Raw genomic sequence first — 12,208 nt, 5'->3', positions numbered from 1 at the left:
CGAGCTGCTATAATCCTCCTCTAAAGAAAGAGCTGGAACTGTTTCAAATTCTGTGTGAACAATAGATTATTGAGTTGTTAGAAAATAAACCTGCATTTAAATATTTTAATTTGAGTGTTAAGCAAAAAGAGTTGCTTAATGAATTGCTTAATAATGAAGAATTATTGGTTACCAAAGCAGACATGGGAAGTGCATTAGTTATTTTAGATAGAAAGGCATATATAGAAAGCATGCAAGTAATGTTGAATGATATATCTTTTTATAAAGTGGTATCCATTAAAGAAATAAAAAAAGACTATCTGTTCATAGATGGCCAAATTGAAGAATGGTTTCTGGCTGGGCGCATTACTCAGCAAATTAGGCGTTTTTTAGAGGTGGCGCCCATGCGTCCAATAGTAACTAGTATTGGAAGTAAAACAGAAGCAATGGCCATTTATGTAGATAAACATATGCAGCCTACTGTGGTAGATAATAAGGCTTATATCAAGGATTCTTTTGATTTTAAAAATAAAATTAAGCAATTAAGAATTAGTGAGGATGATTATCTTGTCACCCTTGATATTAAGTCATTATATACCGTCATTCCCAATGATGAGGGAATGGAGATCGTTAGGTTTGAACTTGTAAAGGCTAAAAAACTTTCCAAAGAAATGGTGAGCCTTATTATGAAAATGTTGGATTTGATTTTGAGCTATCATTTTTTTGAATTCAATGGAAGAATGTATAAGCAGACTAATGGTGCGGCCATGGGTGCTGCCATGGCCCCGAGTTATGCTAACATCTTTATGCAAGGATGGGAAAGAATTCATATATATGAGAGCACCTTTAAGAAAAATATTATGTTTTATAAACGTTTTATTAACGATGTTTTTTTTATTTGGAGAGGTGAAGGCATTAATGTATTTATAAATTATTTGAATGAAGTATGTTTGTATTTGAAATTTATGACAACATATGATAAACATAGTGTTAATTATTTAGATTTAGTTATTTATAAGGAAGGTGAATGTTTAGGTACTTCCATTTTTAAGAAAAAAGTACAAAATAATGCCTATTTACATTATGATAGCCTGCATCTAATAAAAACTAAGAAAAACATCATTAAAGGTCAGCTGAAGAGAATAGATGCATTGACAGACAAGGATAGTGACTTTATAAGGGAAAGTGGAGTCTTATGTGACAAATTTATTAATAGAGGATATCCAAAAAGTGCAGCGATAGAAGCCCTTAATGAAAGCCATTTAATGAGAAGTGATCAAATGACAGTGGCAGTGTCCCGTGGTAAACACAGTGATTTTAGTACAGCCATGCAGATAGAGAATAGTGTAGATATTTCATCGATAAAAAACATAATTAGTAATAATTGGAAGTTACTAAAGTTGGATGTAGAGATATGTAAGGTCATGGGAGAAAAGCCAGTATTTATACAGAAAAAAAGGAAAAAGTTTTAAAGATATGTTTCAAGCAAAATTAAACCCATTTCCGTATAATAATAAGGTTAGTAATTCAAGTTGGGAGGGTGGCCTAATGGTTAAGGTGTTTGCCTTACAAACACAAGGTGCAGGGTTTGAGTTTCACAACGGATAATTGGCTAGGCTTAAAATGGCTCACAAGGGCAGTTAGCTTAGTACTAATCTATGAATGTATCTGTGCACCTAGGTATGTATAAATGTTTAAATTGCAAAATGTGTAATTTTTTAATGGCAGATATAAATGAGTTAACAGTTGGAGGGTATTTAATTAAAATACAGGGAAGATACAGCTGTAAATCAAAATTTATTGTTTATTTGGGACTTTGTTTGTCCTGCAATTCTTTCTATGTAGGATGTACAACAAGAGAAATGAACAAACTAATTTATGAGCATAAGTATGCTGTTGCTGTAAAAGATGAAAAAAAAAATGCATTTGGGAAGCATTATAAAAACAGTCCAGCATGTAAAGTTGATCTAAAGTTTGTTGTCTTGATGAAGTGACCACTATTAACACTAGATTTGATGCAGAAGAGGAGCTTGGGTGGAAGGAATATGTTTGGCAAGTTAAATTCAATGCATGCTATCCACCTAGGCTGAACGATAGAGCTGATTTTGTGGCTTATCTCAAAAGGAGGAAGTTACATCATCATTAATTAAGTCATGTGTCTTCTTTGAAATGTTTTTAAGCAATTGTGTTTTGTTCACATTATTTAGTCTGAAGAAGTCCTTTTATGGATGAAAGCGCTTACTGGGTACTGTGGATTGTGAAATACGTGGATTAAACCTCTTTTAGAACTACCTGGCTGCTACAGAAACTGAATCTAACGCCTATTGGATTGACCCTGTATTCTCCCACGGCTACTTCTCAACTTCCTTCCCTTCCAGCCTGGGGACCTCCTTATGTTCAAATGGGGACCATTTAATATTTGTGTGTATAGTATTGTTGGTTCTGAAGAAGTCCTATAAAATTTTGAAAGGAAAAAAGTGCATAACCATTAATAAATATGTGACTATTTTAATAATTTCTGTATGTCCTGTGATTGTGAGGACAATTTTTGGTTACTAGCATTTTATATTGCCTCTTTTCCACCATGTCTTTAACAATAAAGCAAAAAGATACAGAAAACAAAACAAACAAAAAAAATGGGGCATTTATCTGGAGGTGGCTTGGTAACTAGCAAGGCAGAAGGGCATTCAGACTGACTTTTGACAATGGTGTGCTAACTGGCAGCAAAGAAGCTCTGAGTGTCTGTGTCTATAAGTCACCTTTATGCCCTATACCTTATGTGTGGAGCATACATGTGACGTACAGCACCTAAAAACCTAAAGGCTTTGGTATACTGGCCAGACATTGGGCTATTCTTGGTAGGAAATCCCTTACATAAAGAATACTGCAACAGTGATAACAAAGGACATCTTCTTTATGAGCTCTCCACTCATGCATAAACATTTGCAAGTTTATCATCAGTACAGTACATGTTGAGTAGCTTAATGGTAGAGTAGCTGGAACAGTGTTCTGGTAGGTCTAGGTTTGAATCCTAGTTGAAGTACATACTTCTTTATTTTACTCACATCCCTAAGAATCCCCCACCTCTGGAACAAACTTTCGCTATGTCAAGCACAGTATCACCCTTGCCACCTTCAAGACAGACCTAAATAATTGGATGGGTGGCCTCAAATTCTTTCCCGGTTTATCTTGTAAGGCCCTCTTTAAGGCTGAAGGGAACTTCTGAATAAGGGTTATTGGCCAGTGTCGTGATAAACTGCAGACTGATTGTCTACTACTTAACTATGAACCTAGGCACTTACCCATGGCACCCAGCATCTTTGCCCTACATATTTCATGCCCTTTATGGGTCCTGAAAGAGTGTGCTGGCTTTCCCTATGATCCACTAATGCATAAGGTTTGAGGAACCAAAGCCAGAGTGCCTTTTCGGCTAGGCTTATATAGGCCCTAGGGCCAATAGCCTAGTACCTACCTATGAATTGTTTGTCAATTGCAACTAACTGAAAACTATGTTCCTAGAAACATGCCCACCAACAACATGAAGTGTTATTTTCAGGTAGACAAGCCCTTTATACCACTTTAACTTAAACTGATCTGTTGTCATATAACAGTGGGGAAATTAGAAATGTCCTACTAAAACACACAGTGGTGTTTTACAGCAAACTTGCTGCCTCAAAAGCTATTTATTTTATTCACTTTTCTTTGTTAACCAGTTAGGTGAATTGGTCTGTGGACCCTTTTCAGTCATGACCCGGGTGGCAGAGGCAACATGCAATAAAAGTTGACAAATCCAACATACAACAAAAGTTGACAATTACAGTGACACAAATAACACTATCACTTACACAAAACAGTTTGGCAGCTTAGTGCAGAGGATAAAGGATACAAGCTGCTAACAACCTGCAGTTCTTGGTTTGATTCCCTTAATCCCCACTGTCCTGCTGTGCAACACAAGTCACTGCTCATGGGCCTCTACAGAAAATGGGTCTCTGCCCAACTGGAAACCCTGGTCTACAAAACATACACATAAAAAATAAATAAAAACAAAACTTTAAACCCAGCTAATTGTGATTCATAAAACTGTACAGTAATTTTACAGGAACATCGCTTTAAGAAACAGTGTTTGGATATACATAAAACATTAATTTGACAAAAATAATTCCTTGAAACCTCATATCTAAGTCTAAGAAACTACCTTTTGACATACAACAAAAGATAAACTGACCAAACGCATTCCGCATTCGCAAAACAGAATTCAGCTAATAATGCATCAATCAGGAATAGTCTAATCATGTGGGACAGGTTGTATGTTGTTAACTTATTACCTCTTTCCTGTTTGTGTTCTAATCATGTTGAAATTTGATCTGCTGGTAATTATGTTTTTGTATTTTCACTTTTTCTGTGTGGAAGTTTAAATTCCCTGGGTCTCCCCTGAAATTAATTAGTAACTTTTGTTGGGCAACTTGATTATCAAATAACTAAAATAAAATAAACATGTAGAACAGTCAGTCTGGAATTGCTGATATTTTACAGGGAATATAATGTCATGCATTCATTAGAGGTTACAAGCAGCATTCAAAGAAATGTACAAGTTACAGGGTCTTGTGGTTTGAGAAGGCACAACAACAAACAGGGACCATCAAACAAAGTCTTTAATTTGTTATAACAAAAGATTTCAAATCAAGGATATGCTATGAGAGTTTATTGTAGTTATATCATGTCATATACCTTGGATCCCGGGAACTACAGCCCCATCAGTCTGACAAGCCTGATCTGCAAGGCCATGGAGCGTATTATCATGTAACTTATAAACAAAGACATTGGCAACCTTAAAACATTGGACCCCACCCAGTTTGGGTTCGTGAAGGGCCGATCTTGTCTCCTGAAGATATTGACTTCTTAGAATCAGTCTCCAGAGCCGTGGACGAGGGTAAGGCAGTCCACACAGCCTATATGGACCTCGCCAAGGCCTTTGACACCATCCCCCACTCTGGAATCATAGATAAACTTACTAAGCTGGGCATTAGTCCCTACGTCACTCGATGGGTTGCCAACTGGCTTACTGACAGAACCCACACTGTAAAAGTAGCTGACTCCAAATCCAGCTCCAGACAAGTGACAAGTGGAGTACCTCAGGGTTCAGTCCTGGGACCTCTCTTGTTTGGCATCTACTTCTCTGAAGTACAGGCCAACACTAAGGGACTCTGGCTAATAAAGTTCGCAGATGACTGCAAACTGGGAGCCATTATTGAATCCCCAAATGATGTGGATACTCTACAAAAGGGCCTTACAGAAACAGATGCTTGGTGCCAGAGCCATGGGCTCAAGCTCAGTGTCAAAAAATGTATAGTTATCCCCTTTGGGAAAAAACATGTACCCATGAATTACCACATAGGTGTCAATACACTAAACACCGAAAGTGTGATAAGAGACTTAGGGACACAGGTGGACAGTGGTCTCACCTTCAATAACCACATCGCCACAACAGTCAGGAAATCCTTCTATGTGGCACACCTCATCACTAAGGACTTTTCATCCAGAAAAAAGGAGGTCATTGTCCCACTGTACTCATCCCTCATTAGACCCATTATAGAATACAATGCCCCATTTGGTATGTACCTCTCAAGACATCTGCAACAACTGGAAAGGATGCAGAAATACCTCACTAAAAGAATCACAGCCCTATGCTGACCGCCTTAAAAAACTCCAGCTATACTCTGTCGCATATCGTCTACTCCAAGGCGATCTCTGCTTAACATACAAGGCCATGTCAAACCCAGAGCTGTTGGACATGCTGCACTTAAAGAAATCACAATCCCTCAGAGCCACACTCTCCAGGGATCTAAATCTTGTCATCACAATAAACAAAACATGCTGGAGGGATAGGTTCCTGACCCAGAGACTCCCCAGACTCTGGAATAGACTGCCCATACATGTCAAGCAGAGCGCCTCTTTGGCCCTCTTCAAAAGGAACCTTGGAGACTGGATGGGAGAAAGGAAATTCACCCCGGGGATTACGTCAGTCGCCCTGCTAGACAGGGGTCCAGGGAAGTAAATATTGTGGGTAGAAATATCCAGGGAATTGTTATGGTTAGGCTTGTATAGGCCCTAGGGCCGATAGCCTAGTACCAACCTATGAACCTATTACATCACTGAGTGTTACTTTACCTTATTTCACATCACATCTTAAGACAGTCTAACTAATCTGTCTAGGTAGATTACATTTTCAGCTTCCTCTCCATCCTTTCTTTCCCTTCTCCAATTATCTACCTGTTCCATGCTTTCCTGGATGCCTCGATGGATCCCCTCCTCTCATTCACTCAAACTCAGTTCTATGACTTCACAACCCTCTCTGTGAAGATTGACTTTTTCACATTCAGGAAGCTGTTAACTTCTATAACATGCTGTGTATATGTCACCCCCCCCCCCAATAAATCCTGTTCTATGTAACTTCTCCCAACATGATCTAGTGCCCCTATATAATAATTTCCCTTATTCATACTTGTCTTTAGTGAAAAGACCTTCAATTTTTCTGAAGTCTGGTCATACACTTTCGCCATTCCACAAAGAGAGAGAGAGAGAGACTTCTGGTGGATTTATGCTTTCACCTGGACATCTTCCAGCAGCCTGAAGCCCTTTTCCCTGTACATCCTTTAGAAAGGTACTCAAAGAATGTCCTAATCAGGACCCAGCAAAGTGGAATCGTGACCTTACATTTGCTTGGTGACAGAAGGAGACAAATCTATCAAGTCCGTCTTTTGAGTTCATTTCTTCGATCCTTACCTACCCACTCGCCTTTTTTCCACCTGTCACTTGTACTCCTGAATGTGTCTTTGGATTACTGTCTACCCCCTATTCTGGTAGTCTGTTTCATGGGTCTACAATCTTCTCTGTCGTAAAGTACTTCAGGAGATCAAGCCACTGAGTATTTAATTGCTACAAAGAGCTGCCTGTTCCTCTCCTTCTCAGGCTGTCCTTCCTGTTTTGGAGGACATCTCTATGACATAGTCTTGTGCAGCACTGACTTCTTCTCAGGCTGCCCTTCCTGTTTTGGAGGACATCTCTATGACATAGTCTTGTGCAGCACTGTCATGCTCAGCCACCCCATCGCCAATTTTTTCTGGTCTAAAAGGAGAGCTCTAGCCTTTGGTCATATATTTTTCTCCTCTATCCTACAGATCCTTCTGATGGATTTCCTCTGGATTGCTTCCAGCAACCTGATGTCTTTTTCCTTTTACAGCCTCCAGATATGCAAATAGCACTCAACTAGTAGTCTAAATAGGTTACCTATTACAAACTCGAAGTTACGGAACTTCAAATACCATATGGTCGACACCATATGATCGAAGTTCCGTAACTTCGAAAATAAAAAATAAAAATCGAACAAATAAAACTTACCTGGACAGGTTAAAGCAGGGGGGCAAGGCCCCCACACCCCCCGCTACTTAAATATACAAACTCCGAGATCGCACTTTAACGGAGTATGGCATGGAAAGGGAAGATTTATTTTTCTTACACTGTAGCACGATCTCGGAGTTGGTATATTTAAGTAGCGGGAGTGTGGGGGGCGCAGCCTCCCACTTCGGGGGCTGCCTACACCTTTTAGTTTTTCTTTTCTTTTTTTTTATTTTATACTTTTTTTAGGAACATTCGATTTTTTAATAGTTCGATCATAAAGGGTCGACCTTTTGTGATTCAAACTATTAAAAATTTGGTGTTCCAGTACAGACCCATATAAATATTGCCAGTGAGTGAAAGTGCTACTTCTTTGCTTCTGTGCTCTATCTCCCTGAGGATACACCCCAACACCGTTTCCTGCAGCCACTACCTTTAACTCTGCTCCTGTAGGTCCATTCCAGGTGTGATTAAAACCCTCAGATCATTTTCATGATCTACAGGCATCAGTTTTGCTCCACCCAGCTCAAACTTTAAACAAAAGTAACTGTACTTGAAGTTGCACATTTCACATTTGCCTGCACTGAACCTCAAATCCCGTCTTTCGTCCTACTTAGTCAACCTTTCCTTCTTAAGATTCTCCTTTTAGTACTGCACCAATCATTCTGTTATCTGCATAGAGGTTAATCCTGTTATGTTTTCCCCTCACGTATCTCTGAGATGAACAGCATTAAGGAGCACTGGACGCAATACTTATCCATGTGGTACTCCACTGGTCACTCCCCTTACTCCTGACAATAATCTCTCACCATAGCCAAGTGTGTCCCACCCTCCAAACATGAAACAATCCAGCCCCATTCCTGTAGTATTTCTAGAAGTTTCATTTATGGGACTACATCAAAGGTTGTGGTGAAGTCCAGGTAGATCACATCGTGCAGGAGTCCTGCCAACATACCTTTCAACCTCTTACAGCAAGAAATCTGGGCAAAGGAACAAATAATGGGGGGACAAAGGCCCAAAAATAGGGACACATTTCAAATATTGCTCTTACTAACTTAGAAAGTTGAAAGAATAACACATTTTGCATTAGCATGAATTTTCTGAAAGATGTGGAGTCTGAAATTCAAATGTGTGCTATTATTTTCTGACTTCAGTCTTCAATGATTTGCCAGTGATTTGCCAGAGAAAACATGATTTTATGAGAAACTGACTAAAAATATGGACATGCTGTGAAAATCTGGACAATTGAGAGGTATGCTGCCAAGCTCTACTGTTTTCCCGCTGTAAAGTAGGATCACGTTTGACTAAAAGCCCCTTCTGATCATGAATTCAGGTTGTTTTATTTTGCCCTGGATACTGTTACCCTTGCCCTTTAGGGGACAAAAGAGACCTTCCCTCAGGTGATATATCATAACACATTTAAAAAAAAATGATAGGATAGGGGTAACAATGTTGTCGTAGAAGTAAGCAAGATTAAGCAAACGAACATCCAGTGTGAAAATATCCACCTTTTGGATAAGACGTTGAACAGAGGCCCCATCTGCCTGAGTTATTCATTAGGGAAAGTTCCCTGGTGCCTTGGCTAAATTTCTCCTTGCATCTCCCATGAAAAGAGTCTACTGGCCTAGTAGGAGAAACCTGGTCAACAAAGCATAAATAAATAAAAATGTAAAATTAATCTTAAAGCAACTTAAAATAACTGATGAAGTCCTCATTTATACAAATTAAATAGTATACATGGATGAAACTTCTAACCTGGGCCATCACTGAGAAGGGCCTAAACAATATATCATTTACCTTCCTTAATAACAAATAAAAAGATTAAATTCAATTAAAAGTATCTTGCAGTGCAGCCTAACAGACACAAAAAAATTAAGTGATTTTTTTTTTTTGGGGCGGGGGTATGTGTTCACAGAGTACGTAAGCAGAGTGTAAGATTTAAATGCAGGAATCATGCTTGATATGCAGGGCCTATATCACTACGTCACACAAACTCTTTAGCAGATATTCATGCCACATTCTCCCCAGAGGCAGTGAACAAGTAGCAGGACCTGACTGACCTGGCCTCCAAATCGGAGCTGTAATGCACTTCTTGTGATTTGCTATCTCATGACACTTGTACAGCTTCAAAGAACTAGGCTAACATTCCTGAGGGATGCAGCACTTCTTATGACTTGCTGGAGACAACAGGCACTCTATGAATTACATTCGCTCTCAGCATACGGTTATCAGTGACCCAGCTGGCATCTGCATGTTTTGAGCATGACACCTCTACTCCTCTGTCATCAAACAGTAGTAATTAAGAATAATCAAGTGGGTGTTAATTGGATTTAATGAAACTATCTCCACTCAGTCTCAGCCCCACTATTTCCCTCTTACCAGTAATTATGGACCTCTAAGTACTCACTCTAACCTCTTTCTTCTTGCTGAAGCCAAATAGAGGTGCAGTATTTACTCAGCTGATAGCTTGTTTTGTCTGCAATTTACTCTGATTTAAGCCAGGAAACTCATAATTTGCCAAGCTGTCACCAGCTGCTGTGCCTGGACAAAAGAATATGAGGCTTGTGATGACAACAATTCAGTGTGTGTCATCCAAGAGAAAGGAACGGTTATTAATTAAACTGACCTCTGCACACAGCCAACCAGAAGCAGCACCTGGACGCGTAAATACAAGAAAATTAAAGCAATAAATTCATATTAAAGCACTTCTTTTTCCAACAAACCCGACAAGTGCATTCAGTATTAGGCACTTAAGCAGCAGTGAGAAAAACAATGTAGCACACATATGAAAGCTGGTAATAGGGACATTATTTTAAAGAGTTTTAATGACTTAAAATAACACTGTAAATGAAAATCAACTCTCCAAACAGCATGCCAGAGCACTGTGAGATGCAGAAATAACAGTCCAAATATTACAAAAAAACATAAAATGCACTTCTTCAACCTCAAATTATTGTGCTTGCAGAAAGAGCTTATTTATTTACTGCTGGTAGTAAGGTGGGTACATGGATATAAATCACTAATAACCTTTAGCGAACTTTACACAACCTCACACGACACAGACACAGAGTGACAAGAAACATGATATACAGGTGTATATATTTACACTGCAGGGGCTTTAACGGCACAAAAAGAAATGATCTTCAAATAATTCCTGGATGAGGAGTCCGACTTCAGCTTTTGATATAGTAAAATTCTTTAAACGCTGTTATTAGTCACCTGGATGAGGAGTCCGACTTCAGCTTTTGCTATGGTAATATTCTTTAAATGCCGTTATTAGTCACCTGGATGAGGAGTCCGACTTCAGCTTTTGCTATGGTAATATTCGCCATTATTAGTCACCTGGATGAGGAGTCCGACTTCAGCTTTTGATATAGTAAAATTCTTTAAGCGCTGTTATTAGTCACCTGGATGAGGAGTCCAACTTCAGCTTTTGCTATAGTAATATTTTTTAAACCCCGTTATTAGTCACCTGGATGAGGAGTCCAACTTCAGCTTTTGCTATAGTAATATTCTTTAAACCCCATTATTAGTCACCTGGACGAGGAGTCTGACTTCAGATTTGGCTATGGTAATATTCTTTTAACGCCGTTATTAGTCACCTGGATGAGGAGTCCAACTTCAGCTTTTGCTATGGTAATATTCTTTAAACGCCGTTATTAGTCACCTGGATGAGGAGTCCGACTTCAGCTTTTGCTACAGTAATATTCTTTAAACCCCATTATTAGTCACCTGGATGAGGAGTCCAACTTCAGCTTTTGCTATAGTAATATTCTTTAAACCCTGTTATTAGTCACCTGGACGAGGAGTCCGACTTCAGATTTGGCTATGGTAATATTCTTTAAACGCCGTTATTAGTCACCTGGATGAGGAGTCCGACTTCAGCTTTTGCTACAGTAATATTCTTTAAACCCCATTATTAGTCACCTGGATGAGGAGTCCAACTTCAGCTTTTGCTATAGTAATATTCTTTAAACCCTGTTATTAGTCACCTGGACGAGGAGTCCGACTTCAGATTTGGCTATGGTAATATTCTTTTAACGCCGTTATTAGTCACCTGGAGGAGGAGTCCGACTTCAGCTTTTGCTATGTTAATATTCTTTAAATGCCGTTATTAGTCACCTGGATGAGGAGTCTGACTTCAGCTTTTGCTACAGTAATATTAGTCCAACTTCAGCTTTTGCTATGGTAATATTCTTTAAACCCCATTATTAGTCACCTGGACGAGGAGTCCGACTTCAGATTTGGCTATGGTAATATTCTTTTAACGCCGTTATTAGTCACCTGGAGGAGGAGTCCGACTTCAGCTTTTGCTATGTTAATATTCTTTAAATGCCGTTATTAGTCACCTGGATGAGGAGTCTGACTTCAGCTTTTGCTATGGTAATATTCTTTAAACACCATTATTAGTCAACAACTTTTTGGAGCAGTTCCACAATAAAAAGGCAGTAACCTCAAAGGCCTGATCACGAGCTACTAAGGCAACATATGATATCCCAACCTGGAGGGGTAGTAGTTCTGAAAAACACTGCTTAGGGGGTGTCTCTTCTTTTGTGGGCACTATTGAAATGAGGGGTGGTTCCTGGATGCGCTGCATCACTTTTTTGTATAATAGGATCTTGTCTTTCTTCCTGAAGGGTACTTTAAAGGAAGGAACTGGACAGTGAATGCACCCACCCCCTCAGAAGAAGGGTTAAGGTGGTTAACATGCAAAAGTTGGGGACAGAGGTACATTCGTCACGCTGTCAACATCTGGTAGCCTTTACAGTGGATGTGCAGGAGGGTGCACTCACAGGGGAAGAGATTGTGAGCCCTGCAATGACCTGGTTTACTC

This window comes from Protopterus annectens, chromosome 14.part0 (genome assembly GCF_019279795.1).
Source record: "Protopterus annectens isolate FY-2018-M chromosome 14.part0, PAN1.0, whole genome shotgun sequence".
Lineage (NCBI taxonomy): Eukaryota > Metazoa > Chordata > Ceratodontiformes > Protopteridae > Protopterus > Protopterus annectens.
Note: the sequence above shows the minus strand (reverse complement) of the source record.